The sequence below is a fragment of the Rhinolophus sinicus genome, linkage group LG12 (genome assembly GCF_036562045.2).
Source record: "Rhinolophus sinicus isolate RSC01 linkage group LG12, ASM3656204v1, whole genome shotgun sequence".
Classification (NCBI taxonomy): Eukaryota; Metazoa; Chordata; class Mammalia; order Chiroptera; family Rhinolophidae; genus Rhinolophus; species Rhinolophus sinicus.
The window spans coordinates 41,912,235-41,920,613 of NC_133761.1; the positions used below are offsets into that span (position 1 = coordinate 41,912,235).

The following is an 8,379-nucleotide window of genomic DNA, read 5'->3' on the forward strand; positions in this document are numbered from 1 at the left end:
CCAACGTCATTTGCAAATAATCTTTCTGAACTGATTTGTGGTAGCCCCACTAAAATATCCTCTGAAAATCTACTTTTCAAGTCCCAAAAAGTCATACAACAGAGCAAACAGTGAAGGCTGGAGACACCCACAGATATATGCAAACGTAAAGTATTAGTACATCATAAACATGTTATTTTAAGCTATGTATATAAAAAAAGTATATTATCTATGCATTTCATTTCTGGATTACCAAAGAAAGTATAAATTATTTCTTTAAAAAGAGGGGTACCTGGTCTGATATGTTGAGATTCCATGATACAATGAAACACTCATGAATTTCCCAATACTTAACCATCTTTTCCCTGTGGAATTTGCCCCTCTTCGTTATGGTGTACTAGTCTTTCACTGTACTGACAACTGAGATTATTTTTTAACAGATTTTTAAATTGATAACATAAGGATTCTGGTACATCGGTTGTGGGGATCCCTGCCCTGAGCATTTCTGCCCATCAGTGAAGACAGGGAATCGCTCTTTGTGATCACTAATAAGCATTCCTCTGTCAGTCTGTATCAGTGATCCTCCATGGGTCTAACCTGGCTACACATAAGAATCTTGCGTGTGCGTGCGCGTGTGTAAATAATTGCAGCCCTGGAGATTCTGATTCAATATTATATTTAGAGAAAAAGAATGAAATGCATACAGAGACTGCGACAGTACTGCCCTTTCCCAGTTTGGCTCAAAGTCAGGACTAGTCAGTCAATCCAACCAGCTCTGCTTCCCTCACCCCCCACTCCTCGCTAAAGCTGCTTTTAATCGAACTTCAAGAGCTCTTAGTCTCCAAACTCTTCCAAAGCAGCCTGATTCCTTGTATTTTAGCTGAGACTAAAACTTTTCCAGATTTCCTACTGCCAATCTCTTGTTGCCATGGGAATGCATGCTTGTATCAATGTGTGTCCCTTAGTGTTCCAAGTAAGATGGGAGTACCATCTCTAACGGGAAAAACCAGGCATGTGAAAGACACAGGATAACTGACAAAGAGAGAAGGGGCCCTATAATCACAGTGTCCTCAAGGTGGGGGGAAGAGGAAAGTCATGAAGGAGCAAACAGAAAGGAGGGCGATGAACAACAGTAAAAACTGGCCATGTTTGGGATTGCTAGAAACTAGTTTGTAAATACTAATTTTAACAAGTTTGCCCCAACTAGTTGCCCCACAGGCGGTCTCTCTGGGTCCAAACTAGCATTTATGACAAAGGAGCTTCCCTGGGGGAGGCAGTGAAACAGCTGTAGGGCCCAGGACCTTCAGGGCAGGAATGCTGGCATTAACTCTCTTTCACAGCCACACGCAGCTGAAATACCAGAAACATGATCCAATCCACTTAACTGGATTTGATTCCAAAGCACACATATTTCAAGTGAAATAAATAGTTAATGGAAAGAGTTTTGCAGAGAAGTCAGTCCCCCTCCCTGGCTGACTTCCATAGCCCTAACATCCATAAATGGACACATGAAAAACAGAAACTTCCTATAGTAATATACCTGTCTCCTGAGCGACTCAGACATGAGACCCGCCTGCACAATTTCAGATTACCTGCTGAGCTTTTCCCACAATTATAAAAATCTTTTAAATTTAAATTGAGTTTGGATACAATTACATCTTTGTTAAAATTTTAGGATTTCTCTTAATTTTCAATTTATATACACTATCTTAACTTCTAAAGGTAAAAATATATGATCACATACCTTTTTCTTTACGTCACTAGTAGTATTTCTGGAATTTAAAATGAAAGTTCTGACACAATGTATCTCTCATGTACCAATGGTTGCCTACTGTTTAATACTGCAACAAAGTTGCTATGTAATATCAGGACATGATTATTTTCCTGTTTCAAAGTAACAACCATGCAGGAAAAACCACAGCCACACTCTTAATATTTAACTACAGAAATTGGGGGCTGCAAAGACACCCGGAAACCAGGCACACTCTTAAGATGACTGTAACAAGGGGCTGCAGCTGATTAAGTCTCTTCCCTCTTCACGGCATCCTAGGCCCATGCATTCATATTCAAAGGTATACGGTGGGTGGAGGGGTGCTTGGAGAGACACTCCAGCCCAACACTCCACGCTGTACACCAGGCAAGTCCGAGAAATGCCACAGAGCACTGTAGACAGTGCCCCCCCCCGCCCCCAGACGGAAGGTGGCAGCTTTGAGTATGGCGACTTCAAAACAGATTCAGCAAACTCACCACCACCCTCCTCAAAATCAGCTCCCCAATTGACTATACTGACAGGTAGCTAGGTGGTTTTTTGTTTGTTTGTTTGTTTTTTAAGTAAATGCATTTTTTTCCAATTGTAAATTTATGCTTTAAAACATTAAAAATTATTTTATATTTTTGTTAAATGAGATGTCATGTAAAGTGCCTAGTAGGCACTCAAATATTGGTTCTCTTCTTTTTACTTTCAGTAGTCTAAATGGTTGAAATAGCTATTAAAAGGTCATTCTAAGTAGGACCTAAAAATGTAGGCCTTTTCATGAATCATCCTGATAACGTGTATTCAATTAGCTTTGAGAAAATATAAACCACAGAAGAAACTAAATGAACCGTCCTCTCAGTGTCAGACATACCTCACGGAACTGTAACACTCTGGTGGCATTCCATCTTCAGTCTGCTCAAGCACACACTGACCTGAACACATCTGTTCCAGAAGTCCTGCTTTCCCTCAGGTGCCCTGGCACATGAATACAGCTCACAGCTGGGGCTCAACATGCAAAGTAGAACCTGGGGGTTTTTTTGGAAGCAGAAATCATACAACCAGGCAGACAGATGCCACTAGAAATTGATTTTCTCCAGCATCAGCCAGGACCTCTGTGATATCCCAGAAGTCTTTTCTTCCCTACAGCTTCCCACCCAGCCATTCCAAACCTGCAGTCACCTCCCCCAGCCAGGGACCTGCTTGCGACTCACTGGGCTATTCAGTAGGACTCGGGATTCCTCAACACTGGCCAAACCTGGCAGGCACTTTCCCACACTGGCCTCCATGCCTCCTTCCTTGCAATGCCCTCTCGGTGGCTACCCCTGCAAGCGTGCCTCTGGCTCCCTCTTTTCTGTTCCTGGTCTGCCTCTCACTCTTCATATTCCCTGCCAACCTCATTGCACTGTGACCACAAGACGGAGGCAGTCTCCAGGTCACCTTCCTGAGCTCAAGACTAATAAGACTTTGCTAGCAGGATGCTGCAAATATCGGAAATTCAAAGCGCTCAAATTCATGTTCCTTCAAAGCCTCTTCCTGTAGTTGTCCTATGGTGCCATCAGCCACCATGAAAGCAAAAATCCCAGGCACCATCTTACAATGCCTCATTTTCCTCTCACTTCTAAGTGGCTACAAGCGCCATCTATTCTACAGAGGCCTCTTCTCTGTTGGAGCCACTGCTGCTACCCTCCTCACTGCTGCTATCTGACAGCACGCATCCCTTCGGAACCAGGCTATTCCAATATCCTCCCACCTCTAGCCCCACTTCAAACCATGCTTTAAATGCAACCACAGTAAAAGACAAATCTGATTACGCTGCTCCCAGGCTTAAAATCTACCCTCCACACATGGCGCAGGCCGATCACTCCTGCCATCACCGTGCCTCAGTCCCCTGACAGATGGAGAGTTCCCTGGGACAGGGCCTTTCCCATCTCTGAAACTCACATTAAAAATAAAGCGAGTGTTGTTTATCTTCGTTTGGAATTGACAATTTACTTTAAACTCATATTTCTCTGGATTTTTTATGAACTGAAAAAGCCAGAAATATCTGATTCCTATTTTAATACTGTTTTATGGCACAAATTATTTCTATACAAAACCTCATTAACCTGGAAGAATACAGAACAATCTACAGAACGGAAATCTACATTTACTGTGTTTTGACTCCATGAAGAAAACCTCCACGTTTGCTCTATTTGCAAACACCACAGGAGACAGAAGGAACAGGACGTTTTGCTCTCAGAGAATAAGGGAGAATATGTTTTCCTGTATTTATCATTCTGAATTCAGAATGCAAGTGAGGATTCAGAGATGCTTTAATGACATTAAAGTGAGCGAGGGAGGGAGGTAAGAAGGGAGGGAAAGAAAGAGAAACAGAGAGAGAGAGAGAGAGAGAGAGAGAGAGAAATGACGTTCAATTTTTCATTCTACAATAGTGCTATCTGACAGACCTTTCTGCAATGACGGAAATGTTCTAGGTCTACACTATCCAGTATGGCGGCCACCAAAGAGCTACTGTAACCAAGGAACTGAGTTCTTAATTTTAATTAAATGAAAGAAATTACATGTGGCCGATGGTTACTGTCTGGACAACACAGCTCTAGAGCACGGCATGACTTGTGAAATGAAAGCATCAGCACCTTAGCTTAACAATGTTAACTCACAAAGTTTCGCAAACACTTCTGATTACTAAATTACCAAATCTCCAAATGTTAGTACTTTGTTAGTAAAAACAGAGCTACCTTTATTATTAACAAACATTGTAAGATTACTATAACAGCCCACAGATACATTTCACTAAATCTTCCCAGAAGGACATCTTATTAGATTCCCAAACAAAGTATTATGAATGGAAGTTCTCTACAGTGTTTTCTAAACCTTGCCAGTACACATTCTTTAAACTGTCTTAGGGTTAAAAAACGACACAGGAAAGGGAATTTGCTTCAGCAGAGCAACAGAGCAGCAGTTAATTTCTGTAAAATGTCCAAGAAAAGGTAAGCTCAAACCTATGACAACTTTACCCTTGCAATGAGAAAATTAAAAAGAAAATTTGTTTGGGGTGGTCGGATGGCTCAGTTGGTTAGAGCACAAGCTCTCAACAACAAGGTTGCCAGTTTCATCCATGGGATGGTGGGCAGCGCCCCCTGCAACTGAAGATTGAAAACGGTGACTGGACTTGGAGCTGAGCTGCACCCTCCACAACTAGATTGAAGGACAATGACTTGGAGCTGATGGGCCCTGGAGAAACACACTGTTCCCCAATACTTCCCAATAAATCTTTTTTTTTTAAAAAAAAGAAAGAAAAAGACAATTTGTTTAACTTAAAAAAAACACTTTTATGATTGTAGACAAAACAGTCAAATGTCTGTTTATAATTAATTTATATATATGTATTTAAAATAGATTATATAAGGCACTATGTATAGCAATTCATGAAACAAATTTATTCCAACTATTTACTTCCAACATCAGTGTCTCTCTGGTCCCCTGAGGCCCTCTGAATCGTCAAATTCCATTTTCCAAAGCACACCACCCTTGCATCTACCAAATCAGCTACGACAGAGCATTTCTTGAATCCACATGTGATACTCTCACTGGAAATCTCAACCCAAGCCATCAATACCCGTTCAGGCAGGCACAACTTTATTCATTCATCACTGACTGTATTGATAGATTGTATAAACATCCCAAAGCAGCATTGACTGAGGTTGTTTTTAGCCCAATATGTATTTACCAAATAGTGTCTTGTTCAAAATAGAGTAACTGAGAGGCTTCAACATGTGGTGCCACCTTCTTTTCAGAGGGACATTTGTCTTATAGTCAGGCACATCCAGTACACACTTGAAGATAATTTTTAAGAGTTAAGGCTGCCTGGAATTATCTAAGGATTTCTTCATGACTTCTCTAAGTGCTCTCTGAGCTTCCAGTTTGGGATTAAAATGCCTATCATTTTCCTTTTGGAGTCACAGGTAGCCATGAAGCTGCCAGGACAAGTGGATGGGTCTCCCCTACTTTTACTCCAATCTTACACTCCGTAGGCATTGTCTTTCCAGAAAGCTAATGTGATGTCATCTGTGCTCAGCTTAAAAACTTCCTGCTGCTTCCACCAGCATGGAGGGTAATGTCAAGGTTACTCTGATCTGCCTTCGTTCACCTAACTGCTGGGTGCCGCCCACCTTCTAACTCCAAGGGGCTCCGTAATTGAAGGCATCCCCACACTGGTTCAGCTAAATACTACTCATGCTTCCCAGTTCAGCTCAGCTGAGCCATCTCTTCCTTCCAGAAGCTTCATTGAATTCGGCCTCTCCACCCACTGAACCCAGGGCCAAACCTCTATCACAGCACTCACCACACTATTTGTCTCCTATGTTACCATGACCAATACCTAACACTTATGATTTTGTACCACTGGTAAGGAACCATCTTAAGTTTGTACCTCACAACAAGCCTATGAGCTAGTGAACAGTCTTCAGATGGGAGGGGAGGCCCACAGAAGTGGGGCAATGTGCCCAGGTGCCAGAGTGCCCAGATGGAAGTCAGGCCACAAGGCCGCAGGGTCTGAGCTCTCACCCTGTGGTGTCCTGCTGCTCTAAGGGTTCTCCATGAGACCAGGGGTTCCCTAGGGCACACAAGTGAAGGCTTGGGGAGAGAGTGATCAGAACAGTCACTACCTGAGAAGCTGTCACACAAAGAGAGGCTGGAAACCTGACTTCCAGTACTGTCCACTGAGTAATGCTGGTGTAACAGAGGATCCCCAGGGCTCCCTTCCAGCTAAAGCAAATCGTAAGAACAAAATCCCTTCCCTTTCTCCAGAGATATCTGTCATATGTTTGCAAAACTAAAAACCAAGAACCAGTTACTGAGCAGTTAAGTAAGGCCTTTACTGAGTTTCAGTGTGCCAGAAGCACACAGAAACCTCACGTTTAGAGGCAGTAACAACAAAACTATTCCAACACACACTAATCAGAAAGAAAAATGCTCAGGGCAAGCCCACATTTGGTTTTCTAGTTGAACACTGATTTTCAAGGCAGGACAAATTTGTAATTCGTAAAGAAAATCTAATACAAAAAGTTTAGGCCTACAAAGAACCTAGAAAACATTTTAACAAAAAGGAAGCTACAGTATCTAGCAGTTAATATTTACAGAATGCTTTCTATACGTCAGGTATTTTCACATACCCTTTAAAAGCTCCACTTTTATCGGCCATTACTCCATTTTACAGAAGAGGAAACGAAGGCTCCCAGAGGTTACAAATAGTTACAAGGTTTCAACCTCAGGTCTCTGTAGTTACCAAGACCCAAGCGCTACACTAACTTTCTCTGAGTTTAAAGGAGTGCCACTAGCTCCCTTTCCTGCTCCCATTTTCAAGCAGGGCTGTGACCACTTTGAGGGATCGCGGCGGCGTCCTCCCCTCACCCCACAACTCAGGTATATGACACACTTGTATCACCTAACAGAAGACAAGCTCTGCCCTTACTGTTCTTCCCAACACAGCACCCAAAGGCTTGTTAGCCAGAGTTGCCATTCCAAGATTTCAATCCTCACGGTCAGAGTTTAGTTAATGTAAGACGAGTGCCGCATGGGATCGCACTTACCTTTTGATCCTAGAACCATACGTGCCGCGAGATCCGCATTATAAGGACACTTTCGCAACTGATGGGAGAACCGCAGAAAGCTTTCCTGCACTCCGCTTCCGCTAAGTCTAAAACGACACCACTATTCTAATCGTCAAGTCACTTCAGACCAACGCCTCCTCTAGTCCATTTTCAAAGCCCTGGAGCCTGGCGAGTGCCGCCGAAGCGCGCAACTCTGTCTCCGCTGTCAAGGGTTAAAGCCCCTCGCAGGCAGCCTGGCAGGTCGGTGCCCAGCAGCACAACTACTCAAGTCGAGATCTCCTGCCCCTGTCACACGCAGAGCTCGATTTCACACCCAGCCACCCACAATCACCATGTGCGAAGTTTAATCTTGAGTTCGGCCAAAAGACATTTCCTTTTTCCTTCAATGAAAAAGATTTGGAGCTGTGCCCCCGCCCGGCTGCCCAGCGCTCAGGGCCCCTCCCGCCCGGGCCCGAAGCCGCCCGGCGGACCCACCCCGCGCGGGAACGCGGAGCACCTCGGGGTGCAGCCGCCGACTGCAGGCCACGCCGCCCGCGGCCGCCCGGGACTCGCAGGCCGAGGGGGAGGCGCGCCCGCGCACGGCCGGCCCCGCCCGCCCCGCCCCCACCGCCCGCCGGCGGGAGCTGGGGCGCGCGCCCCGCCTAGGCCTCGCCGCGCGCCGCCGCCCGCGCGCCCCGCCGTCCCGGCCCCGCCGCCCGCGCGCGCTCGGCTCGCGACCCCTTCCCGGCCCTCCGTGCCCGCGCGCCCCGCACTCACTGAACATCCCAGGCGGCTCCGGCGTCCCCCGCCGCCGCCCCTGGGATCGGGTCGCTTCCGCCTCCGTCGTCTCTGCGGCAGGGCCTCGCTCCCACGGCCGGCTCAGCCGGGCCCCCGCGCCCCGCGCCCCGCCGCCCCAGCAGCGGCTCTGGGCGGCCGCTCCATGACTGACTGACACGGAGCGGGCCGCGGGCTGGGTCGGCCCGGCCTCCGACGCGCAACCGTCTCCGCCAATGGGCGAGGCGCCTCGGCGCTCTGCTGGCGATGCCTGGCGTG

The 8,379-nt window shown here is 46.0% G+C and overlaps 1 protein-coding gene across 2 annotated transcripts in view; it reads right to left on the reverse strand.

Annotated features, from left to right (window-relative positions):
* TAF5L (TATA-box binding protein associated factor 5 like) overlaps window positions 1-8,295 on the reverse strand; it is a 28,055-nt gene extending 19,760 nt beyond the window's left edge. Inside the window, exon 1 of one of the 2 annotated variants that reach the window (XM_074316424.1) lies at window positions 8,104-8,295. The gene's annotated coding sequence lies outside the window, so the exon portion shown is untranslated. Of the gene's footprint in view, window positions 1-7,326; window positions 7,861-8,103 lie in introns of those variants that run through there. The other variant, XM_019754784.2, reaches the window with a different exon arrangement.
* Window positions 8,296-8,379: the final 84 nt, after the last annotated feature.